The 17,338-nt window shown below is 41.2% G+C and overlaps 1 protein-coding gene and 1 long non-coding RNA gene across 5 annotated transcripts in view; one reads left to right on the top strand and one right to left on the bottom strand.

Moving 5' to 3' along the window:
* Nucleotides 1-17,338, bottom strand: part of MMP16 (matrix metallopeptidase 16) — a 178,993-nt gene that overhangs the window by 132,753 nt on the left and 28,902 nt on the right. The window lies entirely within an intron of this gene.
* The window catches only part of LOC309374728, a 76,391-nt gene continuing 70,990 nt past the window's right edge, over nt 11,938-17,338 (top strand). Inside the window, exon 1 of one of the 2 annotated variants that reach the window (XR_014170687.1) lies at nt 11,938-11,976. This is a non-coding gene — a long non-coding RNA (uncharacterized lncRNA). Of the gene's footprint in view, nt 11,977-16,899; nt 17,134-17,338 lie in introns of those variants that run through there. The other variant, XR_014170688.1, reaches the window with a different exon arrangement.

Below are 17,338 nucleotides of genomic sequence, written 5' to 3'. Positions count from 1 at the left end.
ATTTGAAATCTGGTAGTGGTACAAAATCGCTTCACAAAACTTGGGGGGGGGGATAGGGTTCATGGAAACAGTTCGGACACCATGGCGACACTAGCCAGTATCACATTTCATGTTAGAATCAGTGATGATGTGTGTGTTTAATAGAAACATTAAAAGCAAAAAATGTTAAGGTACCTAATCCGTGTACACCTGCTTTTCTTAATTACATCTCATTGCAATTTCTGAAAACCTACACAGCAATATGTAGGGGAACTTCTTTTCCAATTAAAAAAGAAAGATTATTTTTTTTAAAAAAAGTAACCATCACCAGAAAAATGAGAGGTCAACATATTTACATGAAGTTATTATTTCTTAAGTCTACTCTTTGGTGCTTGCCACTGAGCTTCCTGCTCAAACTCCTCTCTTACAGTCCCAATTATATTTCCTCCTTTCCCCTCCTAATGTTTACTGTCGCAGGCTGCGGCCAAAGACTATCAAAGCCTTCTCAGCTCCTCTCCCAAGATGACTCCTTGCCCTACCATAGTATATCCTCTTCACACCAAGTTCCATCTCTCTCTCTTCCTTTCTCCCTATCCCCCTTAACAGCAACAGAATGTATTGCTCTGAGCCAAGTCAACCCTATGCCTCCTGTCACGTACACATTCTGCTGGTGCGGTGCACACACGTCCTAAAAATTTGTTGTTGTTTAGTCGTGTCCGACTCTTCGTGACCCCATGGACCAGAGCATGCCAGGCACTTCTGTCTTCCACTGCCTCCCGCAGTTTGGTCAAACTCATGCTGGTAGCTTCAAGAACACTGTCCAACCATCTCGTCCTCTGTCGTCCCCTTCTCCTTGTGCCCTCCATCTTTCCCAACATCAGGGTCTCTTCCAAGGAGTCTTCTCTTCTCATGAGGTGGCCAAAGTATTGGAGCCTCAGCTTCACGATCTTAAGAATGGAGAGGTTTGATTTCTTGCAGTCCTAATAATAATAATTGGCAAAGCATTCGCCTTCCAGCATTTCCATCCCTGCATTTGGGTGTCCCCTCTCTGGGAATTATCTGTAAGAAGGAAACTGTGGCTCCCAGGCTCCATCAACAGTTTGTGTACATCCTCCTCCTCCTCCTCACACAACAAAGGTACCTCACATCCTGAAGCTGAAAGCAGTGAGGTGTTGAATAATCCATTGAATAGTTGCCAGGGGTGACCAAACTTGGGGTGTGCATATTTTGATGCAGAATTTTTTTAACAAGAAGGTGCAGAGACAATGTACAAGTACAAAAATACAAGGGAGGGGTTTTTGCCTGTTTCTGGACGAAGTGGAGCAAAACCATCAGTGCTAGCAATCCAAGTATCAGTGGAAGCAGTGGTTTATGTATGTCAGAGATGAGGAATCCATGGCACTGCAGATTTTATTGGGCTTCAACTCCCATCAGTTTCAGATAGTGTGGTCAATGGTCAGGGATGACTGCAATCAAACAACATCTGGAAGGTGAGAGGTTTCATATCCCTGCTATATGTGTTGCTTTGTAAGAAAGGGCTATCACTGATAATAATTTAAGAAACTATTTCAGATTCATAGTTATAAAAACTAATAATACTGGAAGTATTAACATATCATCTCCCCCCACCACCCAATGAAATAAGGGAAATGCGCTACTGGTTACAAATGAAAGCTTTAGCTAAAATTACCAAAACATTGCCTGTAAGGTACTCATGAAACATCTGAGACAGCTTTGTTTCCTTGGTTGGGGAGTATTCTACATGCTTTCAGGTAAACTGGCTAGATGATATGATTCTTTCCCTCTGGAGTCATATAATATGGAAATAGCTTTTCAGAGGATGACATACATTGCCCAGGTTGAGAATAACAAGAACTTTTTCATTTTCTAAATATGTGAGCCGACAACAACTGGGAAAGAACTGTTTATAATGTATTGAACTAATGTAACTTACCGTATTTTTCGCCCTATAGGACACACTTTTTCCCCTCCAAAAATGAAGGGGAAATGTGTGTGCGTCCTATGGGGAGAATGCAGGCTTTCGCTGAAGCCTGGAGAGCAAGGGGGGTCAGTGCGCACCGACCCCTCTCGCTCTCCAGGCTTCAGGAAGCTATCCGCTAGCCATGGGAGACACAGCTCTCCCACGACTAGCGGAGAGCTTGCCGACACCCAGAAGCTTGGGGTGCGCTGAGCTCAGCACGCCCCAAGCTTCGGGCTTTGCGCAGCGCTCCGCTAGCTGTGGGAGAGCCACGCAAAATCACATGGCTAGCGGAGAGCTTGCTGGCACCCAGAAGCTTGGGGCGTGCTGAGCTCAGCACACCCCAAGTTTCGGGCTTTGCGCAGCGCTCCGCTAGCTGTGGGGCGCTTCCCCCGCCCCAGCCCCGCACCTGGGGGGGAATATTTTTTTTTCTTTATTTCCCCCCCCCCAAAAAAACTAGGTGCATCCTATGAGCTGGTGCGTCCTATGAGGCGAAAAATACGGTACTCCGTTCAGTGATAGTGCACACTTAGATCTTACAGGCAGAATGGTGGGAAATCTGTCGTCCAGAAAAGAATCTTTTAAGAAAACACACATATCCAATAAAAAATTAAATATGTCAAGATTGCCTATCTATGAGGCAAAAAGACTTTACAGAGTTCTGTAGGGACCAGATAAATGTCTGCCAGTCTGAGAGGCAGGAAGTCCAAGGGGAGGGAAAGTCCTTTATCATGCCACTACCATGACGACATTTTACTTGTGGTGGCAGCAGTGTCACAGCTGGGCTAAGTACACATCCATCGATTCTGCTTGGCATCTTCTCTGGCACTGTCTACTCTGCATGGGCTGCAGCTCCTTCTCAAGGCGAACTGTTTTCTTGACTTAGCGCTTGAAACTGAAGAGGATCTAATGAATATGTGCATTTTATGATAAATGATAAATTCACCATAAAATGGCATTTACCATTAATTCTTAAATGCTCAAATTTTATCCTTGCCCTCCATCATTTACAGGTAATATGAGTTCACAGTTAATGTCCCGAAAAGGAAAACCTTGTGACATAATTGTTTCACAATCAGTATCTTAAGAGGCACCAGCATTCACTGAATTTCCAGACATCTGCTGTTTTCATAAAAATATTTTTAATGGAATTTCCGTTCATAATTTTAACTATCATTTGATGCAATGTTGTGGTTTATTTTAAAATAAAATGCCCACAACATTTGTCATCCATTTAGAATACCACAAGGTTACCACTCTGCTAAGCATAGATGATACCATGAGGTCAACTAACAGAGAACAAGGTCTAGGTACAGAAGTGCCTTCATATTTCATGATATTTCATGCCAGCAGTGGTTAAACTTTAGATTACCTAATGAAACAACCATGTTTTGAAGTCTCTGGCTGTGTGTAATGAAAGTATATCTCTAGGCTACTATGTTCAGGGTCAAATACAGAGGGGGAAAGAGAAATCAATCATTTACATAAGCAGCCCATCTAGCAGTCCTAAAAACCTGCTATTTGCTCAGTTTTTAAGCAAAGCATGAGGGTGACAAGGTTAAAAAGGAAGTTGGACTGCTCTGTCAAAGCTTTTCTGAAATTTTATTTGATAAGCAGGCTAAGACATCCCAGGAAAATGTGATTATTAAAGTATCTGTATAAGTGTGATTGCATGATAACTGTTCAGTTAAGTGCTGTATTTAAAACTGTCTTGCCTTTCCATTTCTACTACACATACTGGAAGCTAACATTTCTCCTTAACCTGTTAAATATTGTTATGAGTTTGGGGTGTTAAGGTGGATGCCAGACCCCTCTAATCTCTGAATCCAGCAAGTATTAGAATTTAATCAGTGCTTCGAATTCTTGGAATAGCCAGGCTAGCCTCCTGGTGAGATGATAGCCTGGGAGATGAGCCATTAAGGGGGATTAAGGGGCTCAGTGCAAGATGTCAAGTGGGTTGGGAGCCCTCCCTTAACACATAAAGCCAGAGTTTAGGATAAAATGTTTTGGGGCAGTGATATGACCAAGAAGTAAAACAGCAAGCTGCAAAGAAAGAAGAAGAAGGGTTTAGATTTGATATCCCGCTTTATCACTACCCAAAGGAGTCTCAAAGCGGCTAACATTCTCCTTTCCCTTCTTCCCCCACAACAAACACTCTGTGAGGTGAGTGGGGCTGAGAGATTCAGAGAAGTGTGACTAACCCAAAGTCACCCAGCAGCTGCATATGGAGGAGCAGGGAAGCAAACCTGGTTCCCCAGATTACGAGTCTACCACTATTAACAACTACACTACACTGGCAGAGCAATTTTGAGACCAATGTATTATTTCTGTTGGCTGTGACTATGGAAGAAACAAGACCCTTTTGGGTTGCTAATGCTGTGAACCCCTCCATGGTAGGCTTAGGTTGTATATATGTTTAAATAAACCATATATCATAAAGACACAGCAGTCTACACTGTGCTCATTTCCAAAAGAACCCTGATTATGTGCCTGGAACACCTGGAATTCTGCACCACTTGGAGACTGGGGTGGCGTGCAACAATATAATGCTTCCATACTTTTCACAGAATCATAGAATTGTAAGGGACCCCAAGGGTCAGCTATTCCAACCCCTTGCAGAGCAAGAATCTCAACTAAAGCAACTATGGCAGATGGCCATCCAACCTCTGCTTTAAAACTTTCAATGAAGGAGAGTCCACAACCTCCCAAGGGAGTCCATTCCACTGTCAAACAACTCTTACTATCAGAAAGTTATTCCTGATATTTAGTTGGAATCTCATTTTGCAATCATTTGAATCTATTGCTTCGAGTCCTAGGCTCCATATCAGGAGAAAACAAGCTTGCGTCATCTTCCACGTGACAGCCTTTTCCATACTTGAAGATGCCTATCATATCTCCTCTCATTCTCCTCTTTTCCAGGCTAAACATACACAACTCCCCTAACCGTTCCTCACAAGGCTTGGTTTCCAGACCCTTGATCATCTTGGTTGCCTTCCTCTGCACGCATTCCAGCTTGCCAATGTCATTTCTCAAACTGTAGCCTCCAGAACTGGACACAAGACAGAATAGAGTGGTTACTATTATTTCCCTTGATCTTGACACTTTATTTTCAAACTCTGTTATGGACAATTCTGGGATTTCTCAAAAGCTTATCATGTGATTCTCATTGAGAAGTTCAGTGATGGAAAACACTGTTTCTGAATGTTAATGTCATAATAGTTAGCTAAAGCTTTGCATGCTTATGGGGAACATACTTGGCTAAAGCTATATATGCTCATACTATCTACTACACCAACAGTTTTCCAGATGGAGAATACACACAGTGGCATTTGTGGCACATATGGCAAACAGGACCTGGCACAACACAATTTGATCCAGAAGGCTCAGGCTCTCTCGCTCTCTGGCACTCTATAATCTGGATTATACACATAAATCTGTTTATGTCTAAAGGATCACACTGAGTACAGGCTAGACGACCTTCAGGATCCTTCAGATCCTTTAACTTTGCATACTGGTCAATACCTGCACTGAAACCCCATGAAACATATTCCATTGTTAACTACATACATTGAGCAGGCTCAGCAGTCTTTTATATGAAGTATCATTATTTAAAGAAATGCAGCCATGGGATAAATTCCTACCTTAAACATTTCACAAAGGCAAACATTTTTTCCACTGTTTTGATTACAGAAACCTGCTCCCATCTCAGAATCTAGACTAAATAAGAGACAGATGTGCTCCTTGCATGTACGGCCCCTTAATACTTGTCTGTCCTGAAAGTGCTTTAAATTTATTTGTAGTTTGTTTTGAAATAGATAAACCAGAATATGGATCATGCTGGCTGCAGCTAACTGGCAAATGGAAGTCCAGCCACATATGGTAGGTCACGGGTTTCTCACCCTGGTTTAGCGTGTAGTAAAGGATGAGAGCCAAAATGACTGCAATAGAAAAGAATGTAGAAGGTGACAGTGCAAACCAGGGTTTCCCAAACTTGGTTCTCCAGCTGTTTTGGACTGCAGTTCCCATCATCCCTCACCACTGGTCCTGCTAGCCAGGCATGATGGGAGTTGTAGTTCAAAAGATGGGAGTGGCTGGGCCTGGTGAAATTTTAATTCCTTACCCCTACGGTTATGATTCGTGGGTTCCCACTTGATTTTATTTTGATTTTAAATGTGATTCGAATTGTATTTTAAACTAATTGTTTGATTTTGTGTTTCTAATGTATTTTATATATTTGGTGTTAGCCACCCTGAGCCTGATCTTGGTTGGGGAGGGCAGGGTATAAATAAAATATTATTATTATTATTATTATTATTATTATTATTATTATTATTATTATTATTATTAAACAGCTGGAGATCTGAGTTTGGGAAACCCTGGTGTAAACAAACATATATGTGTAAACAAGAGTGTGGGTAGAGACAAGCTTTGTGGCACTGCATGGTCAATTGTATGACTCCCATATACCCCCTGATATAGCAAAGCCAGCAATTGCATAAGATACTGCACACAGGGAATGAGGGAACGAGGTATGCCCTACGGAGTACCTTAAGGTCCATAAATAGCAACACCTTAGAGGTCCCGGGCCCCGAGGAAGTGAGATTAGCCTCAACCAGAGCCAGGGCTTTTTCAACACTGGCTCTGGCCTGGTGGAATGCTCTAGCTCATGAGACCAGGGCCCTGCAGGATCTGATTTCTTTCCGCAGGGCCTGTAAGACAGAGTTCTTCCACCTGGCCTTTGGCTTGGAGTCAATTTGATTCCCCCCCCCTTTCTTTTTTCCTTTCTCCTGTGATGAGGCTGCATTTTAATGTTTCAATGTTGTATTTTAATCTTGTTTTTAAGTTGTATTCATTCAACTTGTTTTTATTATTGCTTGTTAGCTGCCCTGAGCCCGGCCTTGGCTGGGGAGGGCAGGGTATAAATAAATTTTTATTATTATTATTATTATTATTATTATTTATTTAATTAAAGGTTTTGACCATGCATTTACTAAGAGCATGTCAAATTCCACCCCAGGTTGCAGTAATATCACTAACCCGATGGGGGGGGAGCAGTTCTGAGTTTTCAAAGAAAAGAAAATACCTTCAGCCACGTAATAGGAGGCTGCCAAATTCTGTGTGGCTGCTACAGCGAATGCTTGCTTCCAAGCCGTATTTCTTTTGCTTTGTTTCCTCCTGATGGCTAAGGATATAATCAATACATTTTTATCCTTCCCACGGAACTGTCAGCTCTACAGTGTTAGAAAACGGAACATTTTCTTTTCATATTCAGCTTCCTTTCACACATTGATTTTTCTTCCTGTGCCTGGAACAGAGCAGAAACTTTACATCCCCCCATTTGTTCAAACACAAACAACTTCAGCTTAAATCACTGCTCAAAGCAGCAGCTTATCCAAGTTGAGCGTTTGCTTCCTGACATCAAGACAGGTTTGGGGACTATCAAGTGCTTTGCAAGCATTCCTCAACAGGTAAGAAGGGAACTAAACGCCCACCTTGCAATTCATAAATTTAAGAATTTCTCTTGCAATAACAGATACTGTGAGACATCGGTGGATGGGTAACTTATTTCCTGATATGCGGCATTCAATGGAACCTGGAAGAACCACTAACAGAAACCTGCAGGATTGGGTAAGAAAAAGGGCAAAGGATGGCGCTGATTTGATATGGAGAACCTGTGGTTCAAATGAATGGCTGTTTCTTTGTCCTGTACTTGCCTACTCAAACTCTATCAAGCAATGAACACCAGATAAGAAGTATCTTCAGACATTGCACCATAGGGCTTTGCCATGCTTCAAAGAAGACCCAAGAAGACTATTTCATTCCTCTCCGCAAAGTAGTTTACAAAATCCCAGACTCCTCTAAACTGGCTGGATTCCGCTCAGCTGCCAGTTACAGACAGGAATACATTTCCCCTCAAATGGTAAATATTACAATAATAGCTTTAGCAACCAAGTGCAGCAGGATGAAGCTCCTTCAGTAGCTCATCAGATGCAGTTTAGCTCAGTCGAGTTAAATTAAGGTCACAGGTTCAAGTACAGCTCCCTTCAGCCAACAAATTCTGGGATAAGCATGGCTGGCTCTATATTGCTACAGTAGGTCTGAAAAATGTGTGAGAAAGCTTGTTTCCATTTCAGCTTATTTCTATATACAGCAAGGCTTATCACAATAGCTTTCATTTACTGGAAGTTTGCCTCAATGCAGTTTTAATTGAGTTCTAATCTACCTGTCTCACAGACTGTCCTACACCTACAGCAGTAAGCTTAAAGGGGTTTTTTGGGAGGGGGGGTATTCCTCTGTAAATCACTTAAGCATGGTTTCAGATGGATCTCTCTATTCAGCATGCAAAAGTTTCATTTTTACAGTGTCAAGAAGAAACATTTCAAAGCATGCTGACTCAGAATGAGAGCTGTCCATGGTTTGACTTTCATCTCTTTGTCTAATAACATTGCACAACCTCTGTCCTTATAATTTGTGGGCTCAGTAAAAACTGGCTTACCTTGCCAGACTGTTGTAGTGGTTTTCTAGAGTTTGAATACCACCCAAGCAACTAAGATTTACTCAGAATAGAACTACTGAAATTATGGGACCCAACTTAGCAATGTTCATTCATTTCCATTGGTCTATGCTGGGTAAAACTTAGTCAGCTGCTACTCTGAAGGACTTGGAGCACTTAAAAATGCAATACTAAATATTATTTTCAAGGAGCGAATATTAGTGTGGAGGAAAGAGCAGAAGGGTACAGATGTTTACTACAGATTATAATGTAACTTAAGTTGGGGTAGGCAAGAAATGAAGATAGGTTTGCTGTGATTTGAGGTTTTCAAACAGCCTATTTCATCAGATGCCATCAAAAGCCAATGAGGTACATTAAGCTGCATCTTGAAATCTTTTGCTGCAGCTTCTCCCTGCCCATTAAATATACTATTTATATTCTTTTGCATAGAAGAGGATAAGATCTCCTTCTAATACTTGTGTACTATAAATATAAGGTATAGATGCCTTATCATCTCGCTGGCAAGCACAGAAAGTATAGAGAGCAACCCATCTTACTAGTGAATGCTTCTAAAATAAGAGCAGAGCAGAACTCACAGAGATGATGGACGAGCAGAATCATATCGACCTGCTATGTGAAAAATAGCCCACATTACAAAATTCCACCCGCAAGTAATGTTTGCACCTTCTGAAAAGACTTGCAAGGTAAAACATGATTAGAAAATAACTGTGTGTGTGCACGCACACACAACGTACTATAACTTTGTTTTGCCTCATGTGAGATCAGTATAAACAGTGGCATTAATCGCTGTCATTTATAGCAAATGGTTATTAGTTCAGCCGCATTGAGTAATAAACTGCATATACCCATCTGCCCATCCAGCAGCTTGAGTGAGCATGCTGAGGCTCTAAGCCATGGGTAGGCAAACTAAGGCCCAGGGGCCGGATCCAGCCCAATTGCCTTCTAAATCCGGCCCACGGATGGTCCAGGAATCAGCGTGTTTTTACATGAGTAGAATGTGTCCTTTTATTTAAAATGCATCTCTGGGTTATTTGTGGGGCATAGGAATTCGTTCATTTTTATTTTTTATTTCAAAATATAGTCCGCCCCCCCCAAGGTCTGAGGGACAGTGGACTGGCTCCCTGCTGAAAAAGTTTGCTGACCCCTGCTCTAAGTTCTGTGCAAGCACTTTCCCATTTTTTCCAGTATTGGGGAACGATCCAGACATTTTGCCCATGAAGCATTTTCTGACACTGAAGAGCAGTACTCACACAGCTGCACTAGAGCCCTATTTGACTTTGGATCACAGCCATACCACACGAAAACAATACACTGTAGCTGCATAAGCAGACGGTTGTAAACAATAATGAGATTCACATAATCATTTATTTATTTATTTAGCGAAAACTTTCTCAGTCTGAAAATGTGAGCCATGGCTTTCGCCCTACCACATAAGAAAAGAGAGAAGGGGATGATTATTTTCTTACTATAACCACACCATAAAACTTTTGGTTTTCCTCTTGTAGAAAATTATATCTCTCTATTTTCTTGTGTTTGAGCCACTTCCTCCACTATTTGCAATATCTGTATAGTAATCTTCCGTCATAACATTCCTAACCAAAAAGAAACTCAAAATAATATCAGTCAAAACAACAATTTAAACCACAAATCAACAATTTAAACAAAAACAAAACCCAGCAGGTTAAACAAGGGCATACCATTAGATTTTCAAAATTGCCAGGTAAAAAAGGCGTAACAAAATAAGGGTGCATTTACTCTCCTCCAAATGGGAAGAACTATGCCAACCTGACCTCAAGGGGGAAAGAACTGCCCAGCTTAGAAGCCACTGCAGACAAGACCCTGTTCCTCATTTAAAACAGTATAATGATCTATAGCACTACCAGAACACAGAACAACAAAAAACAGACAAGGTGAATCCAAATCTAAATTGGATCATAACTTTGGTTGGCCAGGTCAATTATCCTTAACCAACTGTTCATCAGCTACAGATAGGTAGCCGTGTTGGTCTGCCATAGTCAAAACAAAACAAAAATTTCTTCCAGTAGCACCTTAAAGACCAACTAAGTTAGTTCTTGGTATGAGCTCTTGGTTCTTGGTATAATAAACGGACATAAATCGGACATCAGGAATCACAAGACAGAGAAACCAGTAGGAGAACACTTCAATCTCCCAGGACATTCTATACAAGATCTCAAAGTAGCTGTTTTACTACAAAGGAATTTCAGAAATAGACTGGAAAGAGAAGCTGCTGAATTGCAACTTATCCCCAAACTTAAAACCATGGAGACACCTGGTCTGAACAAAGACCTTGGATTCTTATCTTATTATACATGACAAAGCCATTTTTCACCTTCTCACCCCTTGCTTTTTCCTGTAAGACCTATTGCAGTCGTTAAGAGTCGTCAACAGGCTCATCACAGCTATCTGCCAATCACCCATTCCCACCACCCTTCTGAGTAATACCCCTCCCCACCTTCTCACTATATAGAAGGGTCTGGAAACTTCTGTTTCAGTGTACCTGAAGAAGTGTGCATGCACACGAAAGCTCATACCAAGAACTAACTTAGTTGGTCTTTAAGGTGCTACTGGAAGAATTTTTTGTTTGTTTGTTTTGTTCATCAGCTGTTTCAGTCTCCCGCTGTTTCAACTCAACCTGCTAATTTCAGGAAGAGATCATCCTTCATTCTATCTTGCGCTAGGGAGGAACTTGTACTTCTGGTCCATGCCAGTTTTACACATTTCCATCCACAAATCCATTCCATCCCATTTTCACATTAACTAATGTCCTAAGAGGGTGGGATCTGAACAAACAGCTAGAATGAGAATCAGGTAGTCTATTCCTACCTGCAAGGAAGCGGGGAAAGCCCTGAATAGCACTCCATTCTTAGGAATAAACATGAAATGTTAATTCCTGGAGCTGTGTGTGTGTGAACAAGGAAGGCATAATGAGACTCTCCAGCCCTTTATTATCACAGTATTTTTGAGAACCCAGATACAGAAAACAAAATGTACTGTGACACTCTGAACATATGCAGTTGACACTTGCATTTTAATGAGCAGATACCATTTAGCCACAGACAATGGTCTTTCCTATCACTAATACATATGCTTTAGTTTTTTATTGCTGCATAAAAATGCAATTATAGAACAGCTACATGGAGTGGGGGGTGGAATCACCAAAATCAATAAGTGAGATAGGCATCTCTGGGCAATAAATTGTAAATCTGCAATAAATGATTAATTAGGCCTTACTATCCCACAGCTGCATTCCCAGTTTGGGAAAATGGAAAATATATTGCACATAAGCAGCATCCACCAAGGGTTTATCTTGCCGCAAGACCATATGGAAGACTGTCCCCATAGATTCTGTATCCTGTAGTGGCATAACATCTGCTGTGCATAGCAACACTTATCTGATGTAATAAGGCCTTCTGTTCTCTGGCATTCTGAGTCATAAAACATTCATTTTTCACCAGCCATAGGTTCATCACACAGTCCATTCAAGGTGGGTTGAACACAATTAGAGCTTCAGCATATATAATCATAATGAACACACGTTTGGCAGATTTATGATTTCAGGGTGGCCTTTGAACTCCAAGGTGTTTGGAGAGGAGGGAGAATAGCTGCAGAAAAACAGAGGTCCAGCGCCCCCGTGGCTGCTTAGCTCCAAAGAACCTTTTTTTCTAACAAAATTGGCTGTCAGAATTTTGTGACACATATTTGCAAGAAGTGTTCGGTTCAACTTGAGGGATGTCGTGTCTCAAGAGCTTCACACTATTACAAAACTTTTGGCCATGTTTGTAAGGCAAGCTTGCCAAAATATTCATTATATAATTATTGAATTGTAGAGTTGGACGGAATCTCAAGGGTCTTCTGGTCCAACCTCCTGCAATGCAGGAATCTTTTTGCCCAGCATGGGGCTCAAACCCACAACCCTGAGATTAAGAGTCTCAAGTTCTACCAACTGAGCTATCCCACATATGCTTGCTCTGGGGCCTAATGGATACATCACCAGGAGCCTTCCCCAAACGTAGTGCCCCAAAGTACATTTGGATGCAAGGACAGGTGAACCAGGTGGTGATGGAAATCATTAATTGGAGCAGTATGACACTATGAGTCATTGAAAATTGGGATCAGGACTCCAAAGGTGTTTGGACCCAAGTTGTAAAGAGTTTGGGAGTTGGAATTTCTACAAAAGTAGAAGTGAAATGACAAGCTGTGCACAGACTCCAATGTCTGCACTGGAGTATTTCTAAGGTTAGAATCAGGTCAATTGACTGTCTATGACTTGTCTGCTATTTAATTTTCTATGAAACAACCAAAAAAGCCCTTTTGAAGGTAGCAGGAGGACATTTAGTTACCGAGAGAGATGGAGAGTTCATTTCAGAAAGTCATGTACTGCCATATATATATATATATATGCTTTCGTAGATTTTCACGGGTACAGGAATGCAGGTTTTGGTGTCCTCGGGTGTCTTCCCGTGTAAAAGTTGGGGTGTCTAGGCGACGTTTCGACGAGGTCTCACTCGTCATCTTCAGGCTGGTGCTTTCGGCTTCTTGTTACTGGAACAGAGCAGGATCTCAGTGTTTGAGTTCCTATAAATACTGTTGAGGGGGTGTGGTGTATAGCCTCCAATGTTCTGGGCAGAGAGGAAGTTCCCAGGCTAGTGTGCCTTTTCTTCTTTTGTTCCTTAATTACTTGAGGGATATCTTGAGTGATTTCTTGAGTGATATCCTGAGTACCACTTAGGTGGGTCATTAGGTGTGGATTAGTTGCTAAAGTCTTTGTGTCTTGACCTCTTGAACTTTGTGAAGAGTTTTTCTGAGAAGATGGCTGTACTGCACTTAGTTGTGCTCTGGCTTGGCTTCGTGTATAGGGGCGAGCTGTGGTTTTGTGGCCTGTGTCAGCCAGATCTGTGTAGGGATTGCAGGGGGGTGCAGCATCCGGAGGTGCCACCATGGTTTGGCTACTGGATGGTGTCTGTAATTTATCTGTGGAGAGGGTCTGGGTTTGGGTCTGGTGTGGTTGATTGGTGATGGCGTTCTGTGTGCCTCTGGATCTGGTGTCAGTTTTTGTGGGGAGGGCTAATTTCCAGATGTCTGGCAAGCGGGATGTGTCGTCACGCTTGTTCATGTTGTGAGGGTGTTTCTCTATCTCGATGGCTTCCATGATTATTCTCTTGTGGTGATGTTCCATGTTAAAGAGCAATTTGGAATCTGCAAAATTAATTTCGTGTCCTCAATATCACTCAAGATATCCCTCAAGTAATTAAGGAACAAAAGAAGAAAAGGCACACTAGCCTGGGAACTTCCTCTCTGCCCAGAACATGGGAGGCTATACACCACACCCCCTCAACAGTATTTATAGGAACTCAAACACTGAGATCCTGCTCTGTTCCAGTAACAAGAAGCCGAAAGCACCAGCCTGAAGATGACGAGTGAGACCTCGTCGAAACGTCGCCTAGACACCCCAACTTTTACACGGGAAGACACCCGAGGACACCAAAACCTGCATATGTATATATATATATATATATGGTATTTTATATTTCCTTCGTCTGTTTGGTTAGATTTTGTTTTAAAGAAAAATTGTAAAATTCCAGCGCTGGCCCCAGTTTCAGGATAAATGCCAAGGAGAACTGTTCAGTCTGGTGAAAAGTATTCACACATACTCATATTAACATTGCATGGTGAGCCAGAAATAAAGGATTACAACAGTTTAGAATTTGATGCCGCTGTTGTGAAATAGTGATGAACTAACTTAGTGGTGGCGATTTCATTGTAAATTAGCCCAAGTCTTTATCTTCATTTCCATTGTTCTAAATTGGTGCTTTAAATACTTGACCATTATTTTAAAATATTGGATGGGTCCACCGATAATCATAGGGGAGGATGTGTGAGGAGAGAGCACATGGCCCTTATTTTCACATTCATACACTTTTTCTGAAGATAATCAACAGATCAGTTAAGAGACTGGGGCACTCTGCTGGGAGAACTAGTAGGCCATAGGAACCTACAGCTGTATAGTCAAAGACAGGCAAACACAGGGGTAAGAAAGGCAAGTTTATTCAGGAAAAGAGGCATATACAGTGGTGCCTCGCAAGACGAAATTAATTCGTTCCACGAATTTTTTCGTCTAGCGAATTTTTCGTCTTGCGAAGCACGAAATCCCATAGGAATGCATTGAAAATCAATTAATGCGTTCCTATGGTCAAAAAAAATCCAAACAAAGCCAAATTTGGTACAACAAGAGTTTATTAAGTGCTCTTTAAAGTCACACATACTGTAAAGAGCATTTCAAAATTCAAACCCATAAATTTTTTTAAAAAACAGCAGAGTGGCCCAATGGTCACAGAAAATCATAAAAATGCAGGAAAAAAAACACAAGCTTCCAGATTCTTGCAAACCCCTCCCCAACTGTTCCCCCAGCCACCCAGCACACAGAAATTCAAATCTAGATTTTTTTTAAAAAAACAGCAGAGTGGCCCAATTGTCACAGAAAATCATAAAAATGCAGGGGAAAAAACACAAGTTTCCAGATTCTTGCAAACCCTTTCCCAACACCAAGTCCTTGAATTCTAAACACCCCAACCCAAAATCCAAACCCCCCACAAAAAAGTTTTAAAAGCTTAACTTACCAAATGGCTGCAAAAGAAGTTTTGGAAAAGCTTCAAAAATCACCAAAGTCTTTAAAAACCTCAAAAAAGGCTACTATGTACACTGCGTTCTATGAGTTGCTCCTCAAAGTCAAGTCGCAACTGTATTAATGGTGTTAAGAAAAAGGAAACAAATTTGCAAGACGTTTTCGTCTTGCGAAGCAAGCCCATAGGGAAATTCGTCTTGCGAAGCAGCTAAAAAAACGGAAAACCCTTTCGTCTAGCGAGTTTTCTGTCTTGCGAGGCATTCGTCTTGCGGGGCACCACTGTACTCAACTCTCTGACTTTGGACTATTGGCATTCACCCATTTCCTTGAAAGCTATGGAACTTATTCCAGAAATTTTCAGTGTTTTTCCCAAGGATACTGCAAGGCCTAATGAAACCATAGCAATAGCCATTTTCATTGCCACTAGGTATTTTTTCACCAGGAAAGAGAAGAGGGCAGGTATGGTGGCTGGGAGAACTAGTGTAGGAACCGTGCCAAACTAGTTATGATCTGAGTTTGAATGTCACTTGTAATTATACAGTGGTACCTTGAGTTACAAATGCCTCAGGTTACAAATGCTTCAGGTTACAAACTCCGCTAACCTGGAAGAGTTACCTTGAGTTGAGAACTTTGCCCCAGGATGAGAACGGAAATCATGTGCTGGCAGCGCAGCGGCAGCAAGAGGCCCCATTAGCGGAAGCACGCCTCTAGTTAAGAACAGTTTCAGGTTAAGAACGGACCTCCGGAACGAATTAAGTTCGTAACTAGAGGTACTACTGTATTCCAAACCCTCCAATTCTACTACTTTGCAAATCTCAGAGACCTGCTTCCCTTGCCTTGCCTAGAATCATAGAACTGTAGAGTTGGAAGGGACCACAAAGATAATCTATTCCAACCCCCTGCAATGCAAGAATATTTTACCCAATGTGGGTCTTGAACCCACAACCCAGAGGCTGAGAGTCTAATGCTCTACCAACTGAGCTGTCCTAATGCTAGCATGTCAGCCAAGAGGTGCACCTCATAGGTTGCCTGCCTAACATTTGTAGAAATGAGTTTAGGAATTACAGTGCAAAAGGAAGCTTTAAAAACATAGGGATAAAGTTTCAAGGGGGATATATAATGTATTGTATATGAGAAACAGTATGTGGTCACATAATTAAAGACAAAGTGAATATGTGAAAGAGGTTGATATTAATTGAAGTCAAGCCTGACCTTGCATGCTTAGCTGTGGACCATGTAGTCTAATTTACAGGAAAAAATAATTCCTGCAGAAAAATATATATTAGACAGTACTCGCAGTTACCAGAATGCCTGGTCACTTACCAGACAAAAAGAAAAGACCACATTCACTACTGGAATTACAGAAGTAAATATCGTTTTAAAGAGGTGTGGAGTACTAAATACCTTACTTCAGCCATACAACTTACTGCAGTCCACTCAACTGTCATGTTCAAATAATAGGGCTGGCCTACCTTACAGGGTTATGGTAAGAGTTGCTGAAAGAATGACTATAAAGCTTTTCAAACACTCAAACAAAGTTCCATGTTTAATTATTCTAAAAACAAACTAAAACACATCTACCCTCAAAGGGCTTGGAGGGAGTGGGAAATCCTATTAGTCTAGACTGGCCACAATCTTCAGAAGCAGCTCAGCTTCATTTAAATAAACATTAACATCTTTATTGATAAAGAACAATTAATGTGATGAAGGAATGATATAGTGGATTGTATAAAATAGCAGTATATAATAAGGAGGCAACAAATCAGAAATGGAAGTTGAGGGAAGTCCAGGAGGGAGGAGGTGATGATGTGTAATATGTATGTTATTGATATGACATGTTTGTAATTATAGAAAAGAAAGTCAATTAAAAAGAATTTTTTTTAAAGAAGCAACTCAGCTTCCTCGTGCTATCACATTGTGAATTGTCAGCTAAACCATCATTTTGCTCCAGATACAACATTGCCACAATATTCAAGGCTCTGTCCTCATTAGCTACAGCAGAAATCCAGCCGTTATAGAGTAAGCAAAGCAAATTATAAACATACCATAAAATATTTTATTCTGGTTCTTCTGAACAGGGACAATATATACACTCACTGTATGTAAAACATGCTAGAAGAAATCAATGAACTGAAACCACATTTTTACAATAAATACAATTTCTCCCCCCTCTCCTTTTCCCCCTTTTTTAACAGAAGTGCAGTAGGATAATAGGCCATTAGGC

Source organism: Podarcis melisellensis (assembly GCF_964234715.1).
Source record: "Podarcis melisellensis genome assembly, chromosome: 7".
NCBI classification, from domain to species: Eukaryota; Metazoa; Chordata; class Lepidosauria; order Squamata; family Lacertidae; genus Podarcis; species Podarcis melisellensis.
This window is presented reverse-complemented; position numbering and strand designations above follow the sequence as displayed.